The sequence below is a fragment of the Mustela erminea genome, chromosome 7 (assembly GCF_009829155.1).
Source record: "Mustela erminea isolate mMusErm1 chromosome 7, mMusErm1.Pri, whole genome shotgun sequence".
Classification (NCBI taxonomy): domain Eukaryota; kingdom Metazoa; phylum Chordata; class Mammalia; order Carnivora; family Mustelidae; genus Mustela; species Mustela erminea.
Genome location: NC_045620.1, coordinates 88,700,306 through 88,709,199, shown reverse-complemented (window position 1 = coordinate 88,709,199; position 8,894 = coordinate 88,700,306).

The window sequence follows — 8,894 nt, the reverse complement described above, 5'->3', positions numbered from 1 at the left end:
CTCATCCCATTTCCCCCGTCAGTAAGATACCCTGAATAAAACTCTGCCAATGGTATGGAGGGGACTTGCTTCACCTTTCAGTCTTAAAGTGTCTTCTCAGCCTGGAGGATACTTTACTTAGGCTCCTCCACATTTTTGGGGGGTGGATTTTATTTCTTTATTTGACAGAGAGAGAGAGAGAGGGAACACAAGCAGGGGAAGGGGGAAAGGGAGAAGCAGGCTTCCTGCTGAGCAGGGAGCCCAATGCAGGGCTTGATCCCAGGACCCCGGGGATGATGACCTGAGCCAAAGGCAGACACTTAACTACTGAGCCACCCAGGTGGCTCAACAATCCTGTGCTGAACCCTACAACTAGCAATCGGGGGAACTGTTACTGTCTGTAGACCTGGTTGGGAACAGAGGGTGCTGGAACCCAGGGAGACCCGCTGTCCAATGGGAGCCATGGCCTGCAGCAGAGAGAGGCAGCCATGGCCAGCCCATGGCCCAGCCAGTCCCATTAAACGTTTAACACCCAACTTCTTAAAGCAGAGGTCCACTGACTAGGATAAACAACGTAAAAATCGCTATGTGGCCCTCTACTTCTTTCCCCCATCCCGGGGCCCTTGGGTTGCCTAAGTACTTCTTACATCCAGAGCAACCTGCAGACTCGTGTTCGTCTGCCCACAGAGCTGTTTTGGTCATTTGTCTGGAGCAAGGCAAGGAAGAGCTGGACTGGGTCTGACCCTGGCATTCCTGGGTCGGATTAGAGAGGCCACCAAAATCTCCCCCATTGTCCCAACTCCAGCATCTCCTGCCTGGTGAGTGATATAGGTAAGGTGAGCATAGAGGGCTTTGTACTGTGATCAAAGTAAATGCAGGAGGGACAAGGAAACGCAGAACCAAACCGTCAGGACGGCTATCCAGCCTCCAGGCAGTGCGGGTGGCACAGTGGCAGAAAGTGGCAAGGAAGCCCTCCCTTCACATATGATCTACTGTGCACAGCTCACCTGAGTCCCCTCCCAGACCTGCCTTTGAGCTTGCTCCACCCCCGCCCCTCCAGACCCTGCCTGGTCCCTTCCCACCCAGCAGGGAGCCCTCTCCCTTGCAGCTGCAGCCACACTGGCCTCTGGTCCTTCTCCCAGCTCTCCCCAGTTCAAGTGGCAGAATCAGATACCAATCTCCCCACCTCCCTATTTTTATTACTCACCAGAGTGCAAGTACCCATAATTCTCTGTTTTAAAAAATTGCTAATCATTATGGGATAAGAGGGGATGTTAAAAAGGGATAAAATATTCATCCTTTCTGATGGAGGCATAATACTCCGTAGTGTATATGGACCACATTTTCCTTATCCATTCGTCTGTTGTAGGGCATCTTGATTCTTTCCATAGTTTGGCGACCGTGGCCATTGCTGCTATAAACATTGGGGTACAGATGGCCCTTCTTTTCACTACATCTGTATCTTTGGGGTTTGAAGTGGCAGAGGGGTGGGAGGTTGGGGTACCAGGTGGTGGGTATTATAGAGGGCACGGATTGCATGGAGCACTGGGTGTGGTGAAAAAATAATGAATACTGTTATGCTGAAAATAAATAAATTTAATTTTAAAAAAAGGATAAAATATGTATATGTTACAAATATTCTAAAGTTTTACCATGTTCTTGCAGTCCTGGTGCTGAGACAGGAGCCCCTCACTGACTTTCAGATGGTAAATGAAAAATAAATAAATAAATAAATATAACAACACAGCAGCTCTGGGATGGTTTGGATTTGCAGGTACTTTGCATTCCACAAATGCATAGAGTCAGGAGAATGAACTCCTTCTGGTGGTTAGAAAAACCAGAGGCTCAGTATTCTGTGCCTTGTCTAAGAGTACAAAGCTAGGAAAAACCAAGCTGTTTGCCCTGCACCATACCACCTGCCTCGGGGGACCCCATCTTGACCTAAAGGCAAACTTCACCAGCTCCTCCTCTTCCCTTTACTTAGACCCTGAACAAACTTCATGAGAATGCTTCCTTCCACACTCACAAAAGAAACAGTGTTGCTCTCTCTTGTCTCAAAGGGGCAATTTGCCTCCCCAGCTGTCCCAGGACTAGATGATACCCCTTCTGTGAGCTCTTGGACTGACCTGGAATACGGCCGCCTCTTGCCATATTCTCTTCATGTGTAAGTGAAGCAACGAACTCACCAAAGAAGAGGACAAATCCTGCACATAGGGATGCTCTCTGTTTTACATATTGTTGGAAGGATAAAGGTTTCTGTGAAACCTCTGAATGCAAAGTAGGTCCTAAATATGTGTGAGCTGTAACGAAACAGGCTGAAAATTCCTCCAAACCATCTACCCCTTCTTCACTGCTCACTCTGGAAAGAGGGGCCACTTGAACTAGCTCAGCCGACCACCCCTTCTCCCTCAACCTTGACCTCTTTCCTGTTTTATTGGTTTCTCTCTTTCTCTCTCTCTCTCTCTCTCCCTCTCAAGAAAAGGCTAACCGTCCATCTGGACCTGGAACCCCATCCCCTCTGGGCCAGGTTTATCAATCACTCCTTTTTACCCAGGTTTCTCCTCCCCTGTCTCCTTCCCCCACCTATACACAAACTTTGTCTTGCCCAAGATTTAAAAAAAAAAAAAAAAAATCTTGACCTTGTCTCCCTTTCAAGTTTCTACACTCTCCTCCTCCCTCCCATGACCACTGAACTCTGATAATGTCCTGCCCATCTGGCTTCCTGCCAATGTCATCATAAAAGTCACCAATGGCCATGTTGCCAAATCTGATGATCTCTAAGTCTTGAGTTTGCTGCCACACTTGAGCCTCAGTGCCACTCCCTCTTCCTGGAAAGCCTGTCCTAGCCCCTGTCACCATGCTCTCCAGTTCTTCTCCTGCCTCTCTGACCATCTCTCACCGTCTGAGTCTCCTTTGCCACCTCCTTTTTCCTTAAAGGGAAGCAGAGGTCCACTGACTAGGATAAACAAAGTAAAAATCGCTGAAGTTGCTCAGTTTTCTCTCCATGGGCCCTTTCTCTTCTCACTGTATACAGTCCCTGGACAAGCTCACAGTATTCTTCCAAATCATCATTTCTGCTCCCTGAGTACTAGAGGCATGGAGCCAGTCATGCTTTATTGGGAATTGCGGGTTCCATGAGGGTGTTGGGTGGCACTGTCCTACCCACAGCTTGGACTTCTGCCTGAAGTTGTGCAAGCACTTTATACTCTGCTGTCAAAGCAGATCATGTGCAAGGCCTTCTGCTAGGTCCTGGGGGAAATGTGCATAGACCTAAAGCCTTGCACGCAAGGTCAGCAGCCTCCTCCTCCTTTGCTGGGTTCCTTTCCCCTAGGGTATCTACAAGGCCATAGACACCCGTCCCAGCCATCACGTGTTCTATGCAACAGAATGGTCCGTTCAAAAAGGATGAGTTGCCCCACTTTTGCCATCATGCAAATTCCGTTTTTCTCTCTTCCCAGTGTCCCACCCATCATCCCGCCCCGTCCCCGAGAAAAACAGATCCAATGTCACATGACAACAGTGCCCTCTAGAGGAGTGTTTTTCAAATTGCAATGGTGCCCAGTAAATGGGTATGGCCCCATCAGTACCTCCCATCACCCCGGTATTTCTTCCACTGTGACTATGTCACTCCACACATCGAGAGGAGGAATTCCTGCCCTCTCTCTAGCAGCTGGGGTGGGCTTGTGATGATGGAAGAAGTGATCCTGTGTGACTAACTGGTTCTAAGCTTTGGAACCCTGAGTCACCTGTAATGTAATCAATTCACCAGCCCTGAGGCTGCCATGCCGTGAGGAAGCCCACACTAGTCCACGCGAGACTACAGGAGAGACAGCTAACCCAGCCCCACCCTGACCCACTCCAGTCACTGACTGACTACAGCCACTTAGAGACCTAGGTCGGAACAGCCCTGCCGAGCCCCTCCCAATCTCCCGGGCAGCAGAAAACATGAAGGCAATAAAATGATTGGTGCTCATTTAAGACACTCGGTTTTGGGGTGGTTCCTTATGCAGTAATAGACTAGAACAGTGGGTCATGCATTCAATCTAGTGTATTATAACCAGCATGTTTTTTAAAAACTAAGTAGAAGACGGGTACCTGGGTGGCTCAGTCAATTAAACTTCTGCTTTCAGCTCAGGTCATGCTCTCAGGGCTCCCTGCTCACGGGGGAGTCTGCTTGTCCCTCCCCCTCTGCCTCTCACTGCCCACCCCTCCTGGGCCCCCCTGTGTGTGCTCTCTCCCTCTGCTCTCTTTCTCTCTCAAATAAAATCTTTTTTAGAAATAAATTTTAAAGTTTTTTTAAATAAAAACTAAATGGAAGAGGACAGAATGGAAAATGTAATCATAAAGGCTTAAGTACTGAGAAACTTTTATCAATAAATGTGTGTGTTTGTATATGTTCTACTGGATCAAGAACTAAAATGTACTTGTTCCCATGAGTCATCTAAAATGTTTAAAGTTTTGAGAAGCAAAACTATTATTGCAATCCCAGAAGCAAAAACAAAGCCAGCTGAAGCCAATATAATTGCAATGAGCCAAGAACATGGGAATTCTAGTACCTTATGGGCATCAGGTGGGCCCACTTGGCCTTATCATCCAGACTAGAAAGAGGAGCAGAAATGCCTTCCGCTTGCGAGAGCGAGAAAAAAAGGTGATTCCCAAAACAGGCGTGTACTAAGTGATTTGTACATGTTTTTTCTAGAACACTTAGTACCTTGATTCTCTCAGTAAATATTCTGTTACATTAATGGGATATCTGAGGCAGTTTAATGACATTTTTCTCCATGAAACTCCTGCATCAGAATCATTTGAGGGCTTGTAAAAATGTAGATCCCTAAGCCTCTCTTTTGACCTACTGTATGTATCAGACACCTGTGGCCCAAGACTGCATCTCATCCCAGCCCCCCAGAGACTCATCTGCATACTTAAGTTGGAGAATTACTATATCACTGGTGGGATTGTCAGCACCGTGTTGGAAATTCAAATTCCCCTAGAAAATGAATTCCCCTATCATGCGAAGGCCTTTAAGCTCATCAGAATACTGATAGGTCTCTCTGCGTTGTGGATGTACCTGGAAAGAGCCCTGATTGGTCAAGAAACCTCAGGAGGATTCTTGAAAGGGAGGGCCAAGCCTGGAATACCTTCATCTTTTAAAAAAGAAATTGATTTTAAAAAGAGAGAGAGGGGCACCTGGGTGGTTCAGTGGGTTAAGCTGCTGCCTTCGGCTCAGGTCATGATCTCAGAGTCGTGGGATGGAGCCCACATCCGGCTCTCTGCTCAGCAGGGAGCCTGCTTCCTCCCCTCTCTCTGCCTGCCTCTCTGCCTGCTTGTGATCTCGCTCTGTCAAATAAATAAATAAAATATTTGAAAAAAATAAAATAAAATAAAAGAGAGAGAGAGAGTGGGTGCCTGGGTAGCTTAGATGGTTAAGCGTCTGACTTCGGCTCGGGTCATGGTCCCAGGGTCCTGGGATCGAGTCCCGCATCAGACTCGAGGGATGCTTCTCCCTCTCCTGCTCCCCCTGCTTGTGCTCTTTCACTCTCAAATAAATAAATAAAATCTTAAAAAAAGAGAGAGAGAGAGAGAGAGAAAGAGAGTATCTCTGAGGAACAGTATATGTCTGTGTCTGTGTGACTCTCTCTGTGCCTCCACACATCCAGATATAATAAATATTTTCAGTACATTATCATGTTTTGATATCTTCTAAAAATCTTTTCTACTGAGGAGAGACTACCCTTCCCCACTGCCCAGCCAGGAGCGTACCCTGCAAATGAAGCAACCAGAGCTTGGCCTCACCTCCTCTTTCTGGCCTGGAAGCAATATTCCTGTGCCTTACTCATCCCAGAAACACACACACACACACACACTGTCCTCCTACCCCGAGTAGGAGCTGATTTGGGTTAATAAACTTTGCAAGGGTCGCAGGACTTCACCTTGAAAAGACCAATTCTCGCACATTTTACCAGACCCCCCTCAATCTGCCCCAGCAACTAGGGACCACTCCCTAGAGCTTAGAGTCCACTGAAATTATTCAAACTAGCTGATCCCAAACTACTCACCCAGTTCTGCCTTGCCTTTCCTTAGGAAACGCCAATAAAGGCCATGGGCTAAGTGCTTCCCTTGCTCCTGCCCGCTGACCAGGCTGCTGTCTCTCCCATGTGGCCCCGTAGGCCATGCCACGCTTCCTGTCTCCAGGACCTGTGAGTATAATAAACTGTTTTCCTGAGCCTCTCCTGTCTCTTGTGGCTGCACCTAACTGACTATATTCTCATGAAAGGATACAAAACAGTGTTTGTGTCTGTCTCTGTGTATCTGAATGTGTTTGTATGTGTGTGAGCATCTGTCTTTCTGAGTGGGTCTGTGTGTATCTCTGTCGGTGTGTGTCTGGGTGTGTTTGAGTGTGTTTCTGTGTATGTTGGGTATGTGTGTGGCCATGGAAGACCACTGGGAAGGCCTTTTACATGAGGTGTTTCCAGATAGGGAGCAGTCCCTATCCTATACTTTCAGCCTCCTTGTACCTGAGTGTCTGTCTCTTGTACACACTGTGCACACAGCTGCATATACCTATGGACACACTTCTCTTTGATGGATCCCTAAGTTCCTCCTGGATGGGGCCTCCTACCTTTTTTTCTACTTTCATTCCCAGAATTCCATCCCTATTAATGTAGATTCACTGGCCTAAAAGAAATGTAAAGGTCCTCCAACCCAGTGCTTTCTCGAGAACTTGAACAATAAAACATTTTCTTCATGATCGTTCATTGACAAGCAAGGTCACTTGGCTTCATTGAAGCAGTCAAAGTGGTCTTCTCATTGATTCACAAAATGAGTCAATGCGAATTTATGTATTATTTTATCTCAGAATAAAAATATTAAATCATTTTTCTTGTACAAAGAACAAAAAGCAGAACTTCTGACAAAGTTCTGTGATAATTACAAGAGGCCTGACAGGGCAGCAGTCATCTGGTAGATGGCAGACCTCCACCCCTCCTGACTGCGTACCCTCCACCTCCTGTTCCAGGCCTGCGTCACCACCCCTCAAAAATAGCTTATTACAAAATAATAATCACAATGTCTGTGTATGTGTGTTTCTATTTTATTGAATGTTTTTAAATACATTTAAGAAAAAAAATAGTTGTGTTGTTTGAGAGTTTGTTTTTGATTGATTTTAGGATTTGGGAGATCACCTCGCAGAAGAGAAATTTATCACACTGATTTAACCTCGTCTTTGGTTAGGAAAACAGGGTCCAAGAAGAGGAAATGATCTGCCCAAGGTGGTAGGTTAGTCTTCATTTCAGACTCTAAGGAGGAAAAAAGAAGATTCACAGGCATGCTTAGGACCTCTTCTGGTCTCCATCCTGAGGGAGGTCCAGGTCCCTGAGGGAGAATCAGAAGAACTGGAGGTATTGCTGAAATTTTCAAGATGTTAAGTAGCTAAAACAGAGATCTGGTCCTTGGGGCTTATTTGGATACTTTATTATTTTCTTAATATGTATAACCATCTAGAGAGTTTATAAATAACGATCTAAAAATAGATGAATCTGATTTGCCTGTGTGTCCTTAGTGTAGCCACCATACTCCCACTCTCTGCTGACAATGCTGGAAGAAGCCACAATGACGTCAGAACCATCCAGCCCCGCTGTGTACAGTGGCATCATTATACAGACAGATCCCAAGAGGTAAAGGTCTGACCCCAAGCCCTGACTCTCCTGAGTTCACACCAGGAAAGCGGTGAAAAGCTGCCACCTGGCTATAACTTTTCGTGTAGCGACCCCTGCTGCCGGGACATGGAGATGCAACACGAAAACCGTGGCGCCTACTTAGGGAGGGGCTCAGGACCTTCTGTCCTCCTTATACCTGAAGGTCTTGCCCAAGCCCTCACTCACCCACAGCAAAGCCCATAGATTGCGAGCAGGTGTTGATGCAGATTGAGGTTGTAGATAAGGAGGGGACACTGCAGACAAACCTATGAAACAAGGGATGTCTAGAAAGGCATTCAACTGAGTACAGGCACTCAAAGAGCATACCCCTGCTCTGCCCCTGCTGAGGGAGTGGTCTCAGACAGAACAATCTAGAACACTTATGTTGAAACTTGAAGAATGCATAGACTTCTTTTGAGGAGGAAACTTCCAGGACTTAAGATTTTTTTTTGCAGACTGGTCCACTGGCCTATCCAAGGTTGTAGTTAGAGAAAATACTTCAACTTATAAGTTTAAATATATATATATATATATATATGTATATATATATATATATATATGACTTAGTGCTGATATGATGGTAAACAAAGATGAAAACATGGGTCCTGAAATCACATGGAAGAATCAATACAAAATTTGGTCACGCAGGTAGTCTAAGACATAATTGCACTTTTTTAAAAGATTATCAACAAAATAGAAATACAATATTAAAAATTTTATAGAAGGGCTCCTCTGCCTTCGGCTCAGGTCATGATCTCAGGGTCCTGGGATTGAGCCCCACATCAGGCTCTCTGCTCAGCAGGGAGTCTGCTTCCCTCTCTCTCTGCCTGCCTCTCTGCCTGCTTGTGATCTCTCTCTCTTTCTCTCTCTGTGTCAAATGTAAAAAAAAAAAATTTTGTATGGAATGCACACACTCTAAGGATATGCTAAGGCTTCCAGTGGTTTGTGAAGAAACATTGGATGGACCAAGTTTGGACTTAGACAGATGACTGTGATTAGGAGAATAAAGGTGGGTGTGCAAGGCTTAGAAAGCAGTTTGACTCTCGTTTTAAAAAATTGTCCCCTCGCCCCAAGTAAGAGCAGATTTGCATTGATCCACAATACAGGGGTCTCTGAGCCTTACCTCTGGATGACTGGGCCCTGATAGTCTTACCAGATTGCCCAGCCTACTCCCTCAGCCATAAAGGGGTTGGCTGGAACCAAGAGGAAGGTATTGGAAAA